Source organism: Anopheles arabiensis, chromosome 2, assembly GCF_016920715.1.
Source record: "Anopheles arabiensis isolate DONGOLA chromosome 2, AaraD3, whole genome shotgun sequence".
NCBI classification, from domain to species: Eukaryota; Metazoa; Arthropoda; class Insecta; order Diptera; family Culicidae; genus Anopheles; species Anopheles arabiensis.
The window spans coordinates 26,100,679-26,114,383 of NC_053517.1; the positions used below are offsets into that span (position 1 = coordinate 26,100,679).

General features: G+C 48.8%; 2 protein-coding genes across 4 annotated transcripts in view; one reads left to right on the plus strand and one right to left on the minus strand.

The window, feature by feature from the left end:
* LOC120903778 (autophagy-related protein 16-1) overlaps positions 1 to 13,705 on the minus strand; it is a 249,551-nt gene that overhangs the window by 157,559 nt on the left and 78,287 nt on the right. The window lies entirely within an intron of this gene.
* LOC120903762 overlaps positions 1 to 13,705 on the plus strand; it is a 91,676-nt gene that overhangs the window by 1,446 nt on the left and 76,525 nt on the right. Inside the window, exon 2 of one of the 2 annotated variants that reach the window (XM_040313379.1) lies at positions 13,518 to 13,631. The exons of the other annotated variant lie outside the window; for it this stretch is intronic. The gene's annotated coding sequence lies outside the window, so the exon portion shown is untranslated. The remainder of the gene's footprint in view (positions 1 to 13,517; positions 13,632 to 13,705) is intronic. 2 annotated transcript variants of the gene reach the window in all.

Genomic DNA, 13,705 nt, shown 5'->3' on the forward strand with positions numbered 1-13,705 from the left:
TTTGGTGTAAGTCCAACGTTTTCTATGGGGCATCAGCATCAGAGGGGTTTTTTTTGTTCACACACTTCAAAGAAATTGGTATGTCTTTCAACCTTTCCCAACTTAAACGGAAAGTAGGCAACTGTGTTCATTTGACGCGGTCGGGGTACCAATTTGCTGTGGGTGAAAACACCCACACAGGTCGGGGATCTAATTTTCGGAATCAACAGCAAAAAATCGTTTGCATAAAACAAAAACAGGCATCAGCAATCATCCACTCATTTAATGCTACATTTTCCGTTGCGTAAAGCCCAGGGTGGTTTGGGTCTTGGCCGGGGTTTTGCGAATGCGAAATCGATTGCTCTTGGATTGGAAAGTGTTGGTGAGTGAGATGGTTTGCCAAAAGCAGGTTAAAACGTGCGTGTGTGTGTGTGTGTGCAGTCGAAAGTGCAAACCGTGAATGGGGCAAACGAGAAACCCAAACTGAATGCAGTTCACGCGGGGTAAAAACCTATCAATCAGGAAATGAGGTGTGAAATGGTGGTTTGCTTTTGTGTGCTGCACTGCCTCCCGTATTGATGGAACCTGAGTGTGCCAAACTAAAGCTTTGTGTGATCAGTTTTTTCTTCTGGAAGCACAACAAGTGGCGTTAACGCTTGCGAGAACAGAAATCTGTCGTAAAACTAGATCTCGCGATATAACAGTAAAAAGATGCTTCCTTATGCCATCAGCCAGCAGGATGAGCGGGTCTCGTCCCGAGAATGGTACGCAGTGCAGCAGAAGAACATGGGTGTCCGCAACAGGTTTTCCTGCTTGCCACAGCGTCAGGGACGGCGCGGACCGGTTCGTTCTCCTGGCGACACCCGGTGCCTGCTGCCAACAATCCATCTTCATCAGATTGATCAAACCAGTGGATGCGATTGTCAAGTGATAATGTAACCCGCAGAACTATACTGCAACGTGCTAGAACGTGAGCAACGACTATCTCTACGTGTGTGTGTGTGTGTGTGCGTGTGTACGCGTAACTTGTTTCGCGGTGAATGAACAACTGATCGCGGGAAGATCGTTTGCAGAACGGGAACTCTGGCGAACCTGAACCATTCAGTCGCCAAGAATGTTGTCCCACTAGAACCCTCGCCACATGAACCACCTCGATGGTACTTCAGTGCCCATCAAATATTGGAGCAACACGTCAAAAAGGGTAGGGTGCTGCTCGCGAAGCAGAAAAGTACCTTGCAACACTGTTGGCTCCGCAAACACAGCCCCGGTGCGTGATCGTAAACAATAGGTACGGGGAAACAAAACTCAACACAAAAAAAAAGCTAAAAAGGAAAAATCAAACAAACCTCAGGTGTACGGTAATCGATCGGCCTAGGCCCGAAAGAGACTGCTGCTGCTGCTGCTGCGAAAAGCACACCTAGCAAGTGTAAAATTGAAGGATGAAGAATCGTGGACTTGGAGGAAAACACGTAGAAAAACAAATCCTTCGCCACAAGTGCTAACGCACACAGCAGCCCGAAGCGACGAACACACGTACGCCCGTGCCTGCGTATTCACCTTTTGGAAATAACAAATTCAAATTCTCACCTTCACCAACTGATGGTGGGTGCCCGATGAGAGGGTTCACCTGTATTGCCATTTGCGGGTTGGCGAGGAGCGCTGCAGTGTGGCCCGGGGGCTGGGTGGTTCAAAATTAAACACAAATTGAGTTCACCTGTTTTACTTTCCACCACCTCCAGGGAAGAGGTACGTTCAGGTGTGTTAAAGATTTTATTTCTGTTTGCCTGTCTGCTAGCTAGCCTTTGGTTTGGCCCCTTGCCAGCTATGCAGCCTCAGTGTGATTGTGTTTCACCGAGCTAGAACCATTTCTGTGAGCCGCTTATTTTCCCTCAACTACCACAGCCTCCCGCATTGCGTACGTGTGCGTGTGATAAGTGGTCCGGTAAATTCAAGAAAGAAAAAAAAACCCATTAGAGCCAGTTAGTGTGAGATTAGATTAAATGGCTGTCTCTATGGCGAGCGTCACCTGCAGCAAACATACAAAAGACTTCAACGCGCTTCCAAAAGGCGACGAACCCTCCATCGACCGTACACAAAAAAATCAGTGTAAAGAGATGAATGCACGCTACCGCAGTGGCGCAGCCTACGTAGCAATGCGGAATGTAATCAATTCTAAGAAGCAGATATAGCGCACGGTGCGAGTGTCTTCAGCGCTAGAAAAGACACGGTTAGGTTGGTAGATACTTCCTGTGGCACGGCTGCTGCTGTGGTGTAAAACTGCAAACCATACCCCTCCATGCGTTTCACATTGATAGACACAAGGTACACACTGAACCAGTGTGTAGCTGTGCTCTTCCTGCTTCCGTTTGGCCGTTTCAGTGGCTCAGTTCGGTTCAGAAGCGTTCCTTCAGCCTTCAAGAAAATGAAACAATAAACGCCAGCGGAATGCACACACACAGACCGATTAATTTGCTACTGCTGATGTAGCTCTCTGGTTGCGAGATCGTTTATGTGCTTTGCTACCCCCTTTCGCTGTTCCACACACGCTTTTTCCCTTGCGAGTGTGCTGAAACACGCTAAGTGCATCAATCGTGCAGAAGAAAGATTGAGCAGAAAACATCGAAACAGAGCGGGGCAGACGCTCGCGTCTACAGGTTCTGAGCTGTTCTGAGCCCCAGACACACCAAGCACACATACACATTGGCCAGAAAGTTCGTTGTACGCAATACAGCACTCATTCGGTCATTCGGCGAGCTGATTACCGGTGAAAGGCGAACCTTGACTCCGAGCTCCGGTTTTAAATTGTAGCCGTTTTTCCCCATTCCTGTTCAGTTTTTTCCCTTTGCTTGCTGTTCATGTTGTCAGTGGACATCTTTTCACGTTTTTTTACTGAGCCGAGGCGTTGCTCTCGTCGTCTTCAATGGTGCGAGTTTGTAATCGTGCTGTTTCCAAGCCACCGAATGATGTAACTAAATTGTCCAATTCCACTCTGCATTCGTTCCGATCGGTTACGAGTCCGTCCCGAAAACCCTCCGTCACTGGGTCAATGGATGATTTGAACGCGCATGTACCATGGATACTTGTAATGATGGAGAGACTTGTTCAGCTCCGTCTTCTTAACGGACGTGAAACAGAACATTATCCCAAAAAAAATCTCCTCCAGTATCGTAGGCTCGAAACCAACCATACCAATAACCCATCGTTATAGTGTGCTGGCAGTAATGCTAGAGAAGCCCATGCTGAGGAATCGCCAAGAATCTCATTCCAGAAGCAATCGAACCCGTGCAGATACATCACGGACCACCGAACCGGAAAGGGAATCAAGATGAGGAGTTTGGCTTGATAATAGGCAATGTGTGTGTGCGCATGAGGCGGAATGGGAAGGAATGGAGCGTTTGGAATGAGCCTCTAATCGCCCATCCCCGCAGTGCAGTAGCGTCCACCAGGAGCAGGCTGCAAACACGGCCAATAATAGTCGATACCGTTTCGGAAGCTGACCGATGCGCGAGCGCGCCTGCGTCTCGAAAATGTAGATCACGCACGCGGAGCTATGGATCGGCGATTCTCACCGATCGTCCGCGCGTACACCGCTGGTGATAAACAGTTAAATAATTATCTAACACGATCGCATTGAAATGCAGCAGCAGCAACACCGCTGCCATTCTACGTGATTCCTCGAACCAGTTAACTAACAGCGAAGAAAAACAACACCACCGTTGCGTTCTGTTGCGGATTTTCTCTTGTAGAATTATGCCGCGACAAGAAGGTACAAATTGGACCTCGACCACACACACACACCCGTACACACTGCCGCCCGGAAAAGGATTAATGATTGGCTGTGTAGAATCAATTTATCCAATCACCCAGGCACTAGGCGCGAAAGCATTGATTTTAAATTTAAAATTCCACCTAACGATACACTGCTCTGTTCCCCACCCTCTCTCCTGCACCCAGGGCAGAATATGTGTGCGCATGCGTTCGGAAGCTGCTGGAAAATGAATTATAATTCACGGATGATTTGCATTCTGCATGAATCAGCAGCAATGAATATGGAACGCATCGAGTGTGCGCACAAGCTGTAGGGAAGCGCGCGCGCGCTTCGGTTGTGTACAGCCCGGGGCGGCAATTATCCTTTCCGCAGTGTTACAGTTACGGCGGCTGCATTCACACGTTTGCAGCCGGGCACGGGAAGGGAGTGTGGTTGTGTGCCAGAAACGCACAACCCGGGGGTTAACGAAGCAGCAGCACACTGGCAGCAGAACAGAACCGCTCGATATAGTGGCATGCAAATATTCCACACAAGACATTCCACCCTTCCGAGAAGCATTCGCCAGTGGAAGCAATGAGAAATTGTGTTTTTTATGTTGAACTTACTGTTTTTGCTTCATAATTTTTTGTCAAAAATCCATACAAACAAGAGCACGGCATCGCTTGCGCGTCAAAGTATTGTGAAAGGTTCTTACTAAAACCTATTGCAAAACGTCCCGTAAAGTAGATCCACTAGAAGTGTATTTGATACTTTGTTGAGATACTTTGATTGTTACAAAACATTCAAAATAGAAATACGTTCTATAAACGTTCTTTTCGTGTAGCAAAAAAAATCTAATCCACAGCACACTGCTTCACAACTCGTTGCTGAGATGAGCTTCTAAGGGAGATAGCAAGAGATCCACGCTATTCAACGGAAAATGAAAAACCTCATACCTCACCATTGTCCGTGTGTTGCTGTCTATTTACACCACTACCACCACCACCACCAAGCGCAGGGCTGAACGAAATTGAGGAAAAAATTCTTAATTAGGTGATTACAATCTCAGCTTCACGCAGCGTTTCTAAACGGTAATCCGAGGGAAAAAAGGCCCCGAAGCGAAATGCACCGTTTTGCCGTCGAACCGGTGGTGGTGGTGGTGATGGTGTTGGCAGCACTAGTCCCGGTCGGCTGAGCTCGACGCTTTTCACCCCGGATGGATGGTTCGCCGATGCCAGAACGTGGCTGCTGGGCGGCGTTCCGTTCCGTTCTGGGCGGCTGGGACCGATGGCCGAGACCTACCTACTACCGGAAAGGAATCCTCATTTACGGGATCTTTCTTGTGCACGCGGAGATGTTGGGCACAAAAACACATCAAGAAATCATACACACACACAACATGCACGATTAGGTCCAGCGGTTTTTTTTTTCTTTCCTGTATTTACTTCATAAAACGCTTGTCCAAAAGCGAGCTTCTAATGTGGCCAAGGGCGGAAACTGTGGCTGGTGTTTTTATTCCACAAAATTAAGATAAACTAAAACACACATACATGGATTGCGCAGGGGGGGTAGCCGATTGGCACAGGAAGCACAGTACGTTCTATCACTGTGTCCGGTTAGGGGTGAACCACTAGGCAAAAGGGGGTGAATGGGCAGGGCATCGCAAAGAACGGGCAAATAGAACAACACAGCCTCCGCCTCCCACGGTCAATTAAGTAATTTTTGAGTCTCAACAGATGTAGCACAGGGAACTTACATCAAGTGCAGTTACTTTGTTTTTCTTCCCAAAAGAAAAGCTTAATAATCACAGCCCAAATGCAAGGAAGCTAGCAAGCTACATGTAACAAGGGTGAAAATGCTATTTCCTTCCTCCGTTTGCGTTTGTTACCAAGGGGCCAACACAATTTAGGTCAGAGTTCTATTCTCAACGAAAAGTGTGCACACAAACAACATGATTAAGCTTTGAATTATGGCAGGCACGGAAGTACAGCCCGAAGTTGCTATAAACCTTTCAATCGATGCGTGCAAAAGCGAATCGCACAGTGAGCGCAAACCAACGAACGCCAAAGGGTATCGCAATGCGCACGCAATAACTCTCCCAGCGCTGGAGCAGCCCCACAGTTTGTGGTTCATAATTTGTGATTAGATACGATCAACCTTTTGCCACCTTTTTGGCGCACCCCCGTACACTAACGCGCTGCAAACGCGTTCGTCAGCAATGGTTCGATTTGCGATTGAGGTTTTAAAATCGAACGCATTTCCCTACTGCGGTACGCCATTTGGGGCGCCCCGCCGTGCCACATATATCGTTTGTGTAAATGTCTCTATTCTGAGTGAACGGGTTAGCGGGAGCTACCGGTGTACCTTCCAGCAGTTGCTCAGTTGCCTGCACATGACCCACATTCTCGCTCGGAGAGCTGGCCGCACCAAAACAGGGGGTAGGCGCAAGTAAGACACCTCTCGTCATGTGCACAGGGGAAAAAAGACCTTCAGCTGCTTTCCACAAGCCTCCCGGTCATGCGCATACAAACACACAAGCGCACAAGTCTCGCGCAGTTTCCATCAGTTACACCCGGGAGCGGGGTTCGTCGCTTCCTACCCGCCGGCTGACTGCACACTGTGCAAGCATTCCTTCGATTTTTCACCACTCTTTTTTTTTTGTAAAGATCCTAACGCGCGTTTCTCGCGTTCGTACATCAATCGGCTTCGCCTCCTCCGCGGAGGAAAGTCTACCACTGTTGTCGCGTTGAAATATGTTCTCAACAGCAACAGCAGCACCAGCTTCGGTAACGGAAAGGGAATAGAAGAGAAAACAACCGTTTGAAAGCCGTCTTCCATCCCCACCCCCCGGGAGCTGCATCAAAGCCCGCTGCGATCGGAACGGAAATGGGGAAAGTGTCTTTTTCTACCCCGTGACGTCGCCTAACGGGCAGGGTAACCGTTCCCGCTCCCGATCAGGATTCTTTCACCGTCGCACGCAGCGCACAAAGGGAAAGAAAATTCCTCCTACCGAGCTGAACGAAGCGATCTTCATATTGAGCACCGTTCACCGATTGCCGACCAGTTTTCCAACCAGTTTTTCGGGCTACACGGGTGGTGTGTGTGTGTGTGTGTTTGTATGTAGCTTAGAGGATGGGATGCTGGAATAATTTCTCACCGGGCTTATTCCCGAGCCCAGCATCCCGGTGGCAAACGTGATCGTCGCGACGTCTTCGAACAATAACACACACGCTTGGGCACGCAAACAGTATTTTTCATTCCGTTTCATTTGCTCCCTACCTCGCCACGATTGCTTCGGCGTGCGAACTTTATCGGGAAAAGCCGATTATAATAAAAACGAATCGACACACCACAGTCACCCAGCAGCAAACGTGTGCGCAAGCGAGAAGCGTCGTTGGCCTATTTGCGTTTGCGAGGAAAGATCATACACTTTCTCCTCGCTTACAACCCTAGCGACACATCTACCGCGAGCATACGTTCTGCTGGATGCTTTGGCAAACAGAAGCGATCGGCGTACAAGTCGCGTTAGCTGTTTTTTTTTTTTTGCACACCACACGACACCCAACCGATGGTGCACATTATCGTGCGGCGTTTGCTGAACTGTTGTTTGGTGGTAGGTGAAGACACGACAAATAAAGAAAAAAAAACACACCACCTCCCAAAAGCCCCACCGTACAAATGGTGGCTTGCACTGTTCCGCCAGCCGCGAAACGGGGACGGCCTGTAAGTGGTCTGCTGGTTCTAACAAAATTTGCATACCTGAAAACTAGGTCTGGTGTGGTGTTGTTCTGGAAGGGAAAACGGCGGTCCCGGCACGGGTACGGGATGAGCGCTTTTCGTGAGCGTTCAAGCGACAGTCGCTTGTTAATTGTTTTTTTCCCTCATGTGCGAACGGCGAACCAACAAACACGCCCCACGTGGAAAACAAATCGTAGCCCAGTTTTCCTGTCCCCGGGGTATGCGGGTTGTGTGCCGTTGTTAAGCTATTTGTCTGCTCTGTTTGCATCGAGGAACGAGCAGCGCAATGCCACACACACACACGCTCTTCCAAGCGGGATGAAACGGGATAAAGCGAAAGCGCACAGAACATCATCCTCCTTTCGAGGTTCGCTCAAAACTTCAGCCTTCCTTTTCCCTTTAGCCACACTATTGCTGAACCGATGAAAGCTTAGAAAACACGATTCAAAAATAATCCCCAACGGCCTGCGCACGGGTTGCCTACCCCCCCCCCCCCCCCTATGCGAGGGATACACCCCCCTCGAGCGATACACACAGAACCGGTGAAACTTGTTTCACTTTTGCTCGCAAAAACCGCGTGTTCTGCGTGACCGTGACTCAACCCGTCGTGGTGATGGTGGGGGTGATCGCCAAGAACCGGGTGATCAAACCAGACAAACATTCGATCAAAATTAAGGTCAAGCGCGAAATTGGGTACACACACACAAACACACGTCCACCTACCCAATGACACAAAAACAGAGTTCGCTCGCACTGGAACAACCTGGAACAAAAAGCAGGCAGGCATATCCGTTTCGGCTCGTTTGCAAGGCGAGAGAGATTCTGGATTTGGCAAACAGCATTACATATTGGGATATGACTCATTCTTGGGGCACAGTTTTTTGTGTGTCTTACCAATCCGTTTTAACTCAACACTTCCAACAAGTGTCCTCCATAAGCGGCCAATGACCGAGGTGGAGAGTTCTGCCGCACGGTTGACGCTGATGACGCCAACTTTCCACCGAACACTACGGCAGAAAGGCCAACTCGGGCCATTCTGATGGTAATCGGCGCGTTCTTGGCGAGACGACCACTCATCCGGCCAGCTTTTGATGACCGAAATAGGAACACTCGAAGCACTGCGGAAGATGATGCGCAGCGTTGACATTTTTGGCCATACCGATGCACAAGACACGAACCCCCCAGCAGAGTGCGCAAAAGCAGCAAAAAAGGGGTCAGCCTTTTGTTTTCACTCATCTTCTCCCCCGTAAGCAAACAACTAACGATGATAGCAATGACGCCATGCCGATGAGACGATATCCACAAAACCAACTCGACGAGGGTTTTTGGTGGTGTGTACTATCAGTTGGCGTCAATGTCAAAAGTCGATTCACCCCAGGCGACGAACCCCTCGATCGTATGAGGCACTCTCTCGGTGTCAGTTTACCCGTTCTTCGCCGCACAGTGACAAATTGCTAACACATCCACCCCGGTACCTTTTTCTTGCGCAGCGGGCTGAGCTAACTAAAAGCAGGGTCGTGAATTATCGGAACACGATGATTTACGCGTGACGCGCGGCTAATGTGACACTTAATCTCCACAACCGGCCAGCTGTAGCAAAAACAGCAGGCTGTAAAAATGACGCGTTTGTGTCCCGAGAACAGAAAGCGTGGAACAACAACGGCCCAACAACAACAAATATGGAAAAAAACACGGCAAATATTGATTTATGTCGGTCACATAAGCTTAACCAGCAAACGGGGCAAACAGCGTTACAGGTTGCTGCTACGGTCCTTTTTCCCGGATAGGAGGATAGGATGGGGTTGAGAAAAGCTTATATAACGGGATATTTTGCACACACGCACAAACGATCCCGGACCAAGACACACACACACACGCACATGCACGAATGTTATAGCCCAAGGGGGTTGCGGCGGTTTGTTTTGCATATGTTTTGTCATCCCGCATTTTCGATGACGGACGGGTGAAGTCAGAGGACCGATTAGTGGCGATCCTCCTTATTTTCCATCACACCCTTGGGACCTAAATTTTGTTCAACCCGCTTCATCAAAAAACAAGCAGCTGCTTACCTTCCTCCCTATTTACTGCTGTTTTTTTTACTCATTGTTGTTTGATTTTGCGTGACTCCCCCCAGCGGGAGTGAGTCATAAAATTAGAGAGAAGGCAAAAATATTTATGCTAATTTCACCCTGTCATCATCTCGTTCTCTCTGTGTGTGTGTGCGTGATCTTATCGCACACTTAATCCTTTTTATTTTCGACCGTAGCTGGAAATTTGATCTGCATCAATTCTTGCTAACCGCGACGTCCACACTCTAAAAACCGGAGCCAAACGACGAAACGTGTCTGTCGTAGAAATAAATCATCGCCTAAACGAGAGGAGCAGCGTTTGACGAGCGCTGTCCCGCCTGGGAGCAGCAGCAAACAACGCTCTTTGTACCACCGGAAGAATTGCACCATTGTGCGGCTACCTTTTTTGCAGCAAAAGGTGCACATTAAGGTTACGATAAATAATGCATCCATCCATTCTGTACATCGGCTCAAAGCCACAAAACCATCCCGACACATTCGAGCCTGACAACATTGCTACGGCTTCAATGGCTTCAATGGCAGTCGGTATCTGCGACGCTACACACCTGATATGCAAGCGAAACGCTGCATTCGGCCGACGACGATGATCAGCATCACTTGCCAAGGAAGTGGGAAACGGGACGTGCGGCTCCCAGCAGGCAAATGGGTGATGAAGCTTGTTGCGAAATGGATCACCTTTTAATTTCTCACCAACCTTCTCCTGGGCCTCCTGCCGGGGAGGCTCACATACAACGGCTTTGATTTGCAATCGAGAACGGCACAGATCAAGCGGACACAATCTAGTCAGCTGGGGGATGTTTTTTTCTTCTCACTGCTTGCTCAGCATCAGAACATCAGCACCGGCAACGGAGTGTTGAAGCGAAGGCGCTTCGCTGTTGGCTGCGTGTGTGGGCTCTCTTATTTATGCTCTTATTGTTAGGCAGGACCTGCCAGCCAGACGGTTTTCCCTCCCAGTGACATTCAAATCAACACAGTTGACTGCTGTGTGTGTGTTGCCACTGTGTGTACTGCTGAAAGCAACACGTCTGCACTGTAGGGCCTTGACTGCAGTACTTAGAGATAAATGGATCGCGTTGACGCGCTGTTGCAAAAGCCCAGCGCGATCATCCCCCTTCGGGAGGATGTCGTCCCGTTTTTTTGCATTTACACAGCCCGAACCGCCGTTGATAGAGGTGGGTAATAAATTATTCATGAAGCGCTTGATTGGTAGGTTAGCAATTTGTCAGCCCCGTTCAGCCGTTCAGCCTTTGCAAAGCAGCAGATGCTCCCTCAGACTACCCATTTTCAGCTCTCCGTTTACTTCCCAGGAGAATACACAGCGGCTAAAGAATTCTACTATTTGCACATGAAATTCTGCCCGACACGTTGACGTTGGGTTGATTGATTAACAAGCCTTAACTTGCCCGCGTTCCCATTGGTTCCCATTGGAAAATCTCCCCCTGCAGCAAAATAACAGACCACGAAACGGGGAACGATCGTTTGGTGAAACGGTGGTTGCTTTCCAATACATAGTAATTAAAACAAAATCCCCATGCCAACGGAATTCAATTGCAGGAAGCGTAACCTGAAAAGCGCATACGCGTGAGGGCTTTGCTTTTCCTGGTGATCGAAAGTGAAACATACAGCTTCCCACCGCGAATCGGGGCGTTGGGCGCGATATATGCGAGATGCGTTAAAAATCATCATTAAAATCACTCGCAAGGGAAGAGTTCCAAGCGGTGCGAAAGGGTAAAGGGTTTCATCCCTCCGCTGCACCCGCCCAGTTATGAGTTTCACTTTTCATCAAAATTAGGCCACGCTCGGGACGGAAGGGTGTCGGACGGACGGGAGCCCCCCGCGCGCACGGTATTTAATGCGATCTGCTTCTCTTCGTGTATCGCTTTCGATGCGCCACTTACCCGCGTAAGTGAAGGAAAATTAGCAACTTCCCCCGCTCATTTTCCCCAAAGCACATGGGAGGAAAACTGTACACAACATTTTGGCAAACGCAAAAGGCGAGAAAGTGTGGACAAACTCTCGTTTAGCGGCGGCGGGACAGCATCTTCCCTTTATGTGAATGGTCGTGTGAAAATAATCCGATGCATCTGATTGCCCCTTTTAAGGGTGATAAATTAGGGGAGAGGAGGAGAGGGGATGAAGATGGATGGACATAGATGAAGCCAGAATTCGGCACGCACAAGTCACGATAGAGCACGCAGCGCGCAACAACAACAAAACAAAAAGAAAAACAACAAGTTTTCCCCTCGATTCCATACACCGATTCGTAATTCCGGTGAGAAAAATGGGTAATGTTTTTCATTTAAAAAGCAAAAAAAGAGAAACTCCAAAAAAGTATTCCCCACTTTACATACAGTACACCATTACCAGTGCGCGGCTTTTCCCGCGTGTCCGTGTGTGTCATTCAGTTAAAGTGTTTTTATTTGAAAATCTTCTCACTTCCCCGCTAATGTGTCATTGTATCTTGCGCACACCATCGCGCAACACGCTGCCTTACGCGCACGGAGGGTCGAACACTTTCGGAACTGCTGCAACTTAGCGAATGAAACACGACAAGCAGTTCACTGACACCGGGAGTGGATTGTGGGCTATAAATAACGTATAAAAAACAAGATGTATCATCACCCAGCAATACAGCCCCCGATGGGTGGCACATCCGGTCAATTAGAAGTTGAACGCACACAAAGCATTGCAGCACCTGGGTGCAGTGGCCAGCGCATTCTGACGCGGAGAATGATCGGCCGTGTGTGAAGTTGTTTGGTACACTGTGTGTGTGTGTGTGTGTGTGTGTGTGTGTGTGTGTGTGTGTGTGTGTGTGTGTGTGTGTGTGTGTGTGTGTGTGTGTGTGTGTGTGTGTGTGTGTGTGTGTGTGTGTGTGTGTGTGCGTGAAAAGCATCCTGCCATCATGCATCGTTACCCAACGTGTTACCCAGGCCCGGGTTGTCTGTCGCGGTAATGACGAGAGTAAGAGAACCGCGTCTTCTTCTGTTTTTCCTCCGCTTCAGTCGAACCAGGTCAGGAAGCAATCCGTCTTCAGTCCCTTCCACGCGTTGTTTTACATCCAAACGTGCTCACCGCTGAAGAGCACTGGCTGTGGCGTATTTGCATTTATTATTTAAATCTTGCTAAATGCTAACAGTAACTTAGCAACAAGAAGCTACTCGGGAAAGGAAACATTCGTACATTGGAGGAAATTTTGCAAACAGAACTAAACCTCTCCCAAGCATCCATACAGGGAGGTTTAAGCAATTTGTAGCGGGAAGCCAAATAAAGACAATGTAAATCATTGACGGCGCCCCAAACCTGCCTCTCCTCTTCCAACAGCCACGTCACGTCAGCCTCAAAAGATGGCTCCAGTGTCCCTGGCTTCTAACCACACATGCGTGTGTCCCTTCATCTTTTTATGAGCACCAAGCACTGTGGTGGTGGCTGTGGTAAAGTATGCATGCGGAGGGAAAAGCACACAAAACCGGAAAACTCGATACCGATGATTGAGAACAACGAGCGGGATTTAGCCATTCCAACCTGTTTTCCAAACCCCGCTTCCCCTTCTGCTTCCCGCAGGTGTACACAGGTGCCCGTTCCTGTTCGTATCTAACGCGCCGAGTTTCCCTTGGTTGCGAGCGAGCCCCAAGGAAAGGGTGCTCGATTGATAATAGCCTACCGCGGATGCGGCCAACCGGTGGAAAAGAACCTGTTCGCCCACCGGGCAGCAGGCAGCGGGTAGAAGCGAAGGGGGAAATGCGAAAACTGGTTCAGAGAGCTTTGATTGAAATCGGTATGCTAGCGGGCGCTGATTGTTGATGGAAGCTGCAGCAGCTCGCGCTATGCTTATGTTGCTTCATACGAGAACGTAAATAATTTCGAAGCTTTCAATGTTTAAACAAAAACTCAGCCCATTGTATGTTACTTTCTTTTGCTCGGCTCCGTTCTAATCGTTTCCATTTCGTTTTCTATCTTTACAGGTATGTTAATGCTCTTCGAATCGAACACACCGCTGTTGGAAACAATCTGAAGATACTAGAGTCAAAACGCGAGAGAAAAACCCTTATCAAGCTCGTACGCACCTCCCCTTATACGTAAGTCTTCTGCTAAAAGTATTCACCCAATGGCCCCAATAGCAGTTGGTAGCCTTTTCCCCCATTTTGCATAG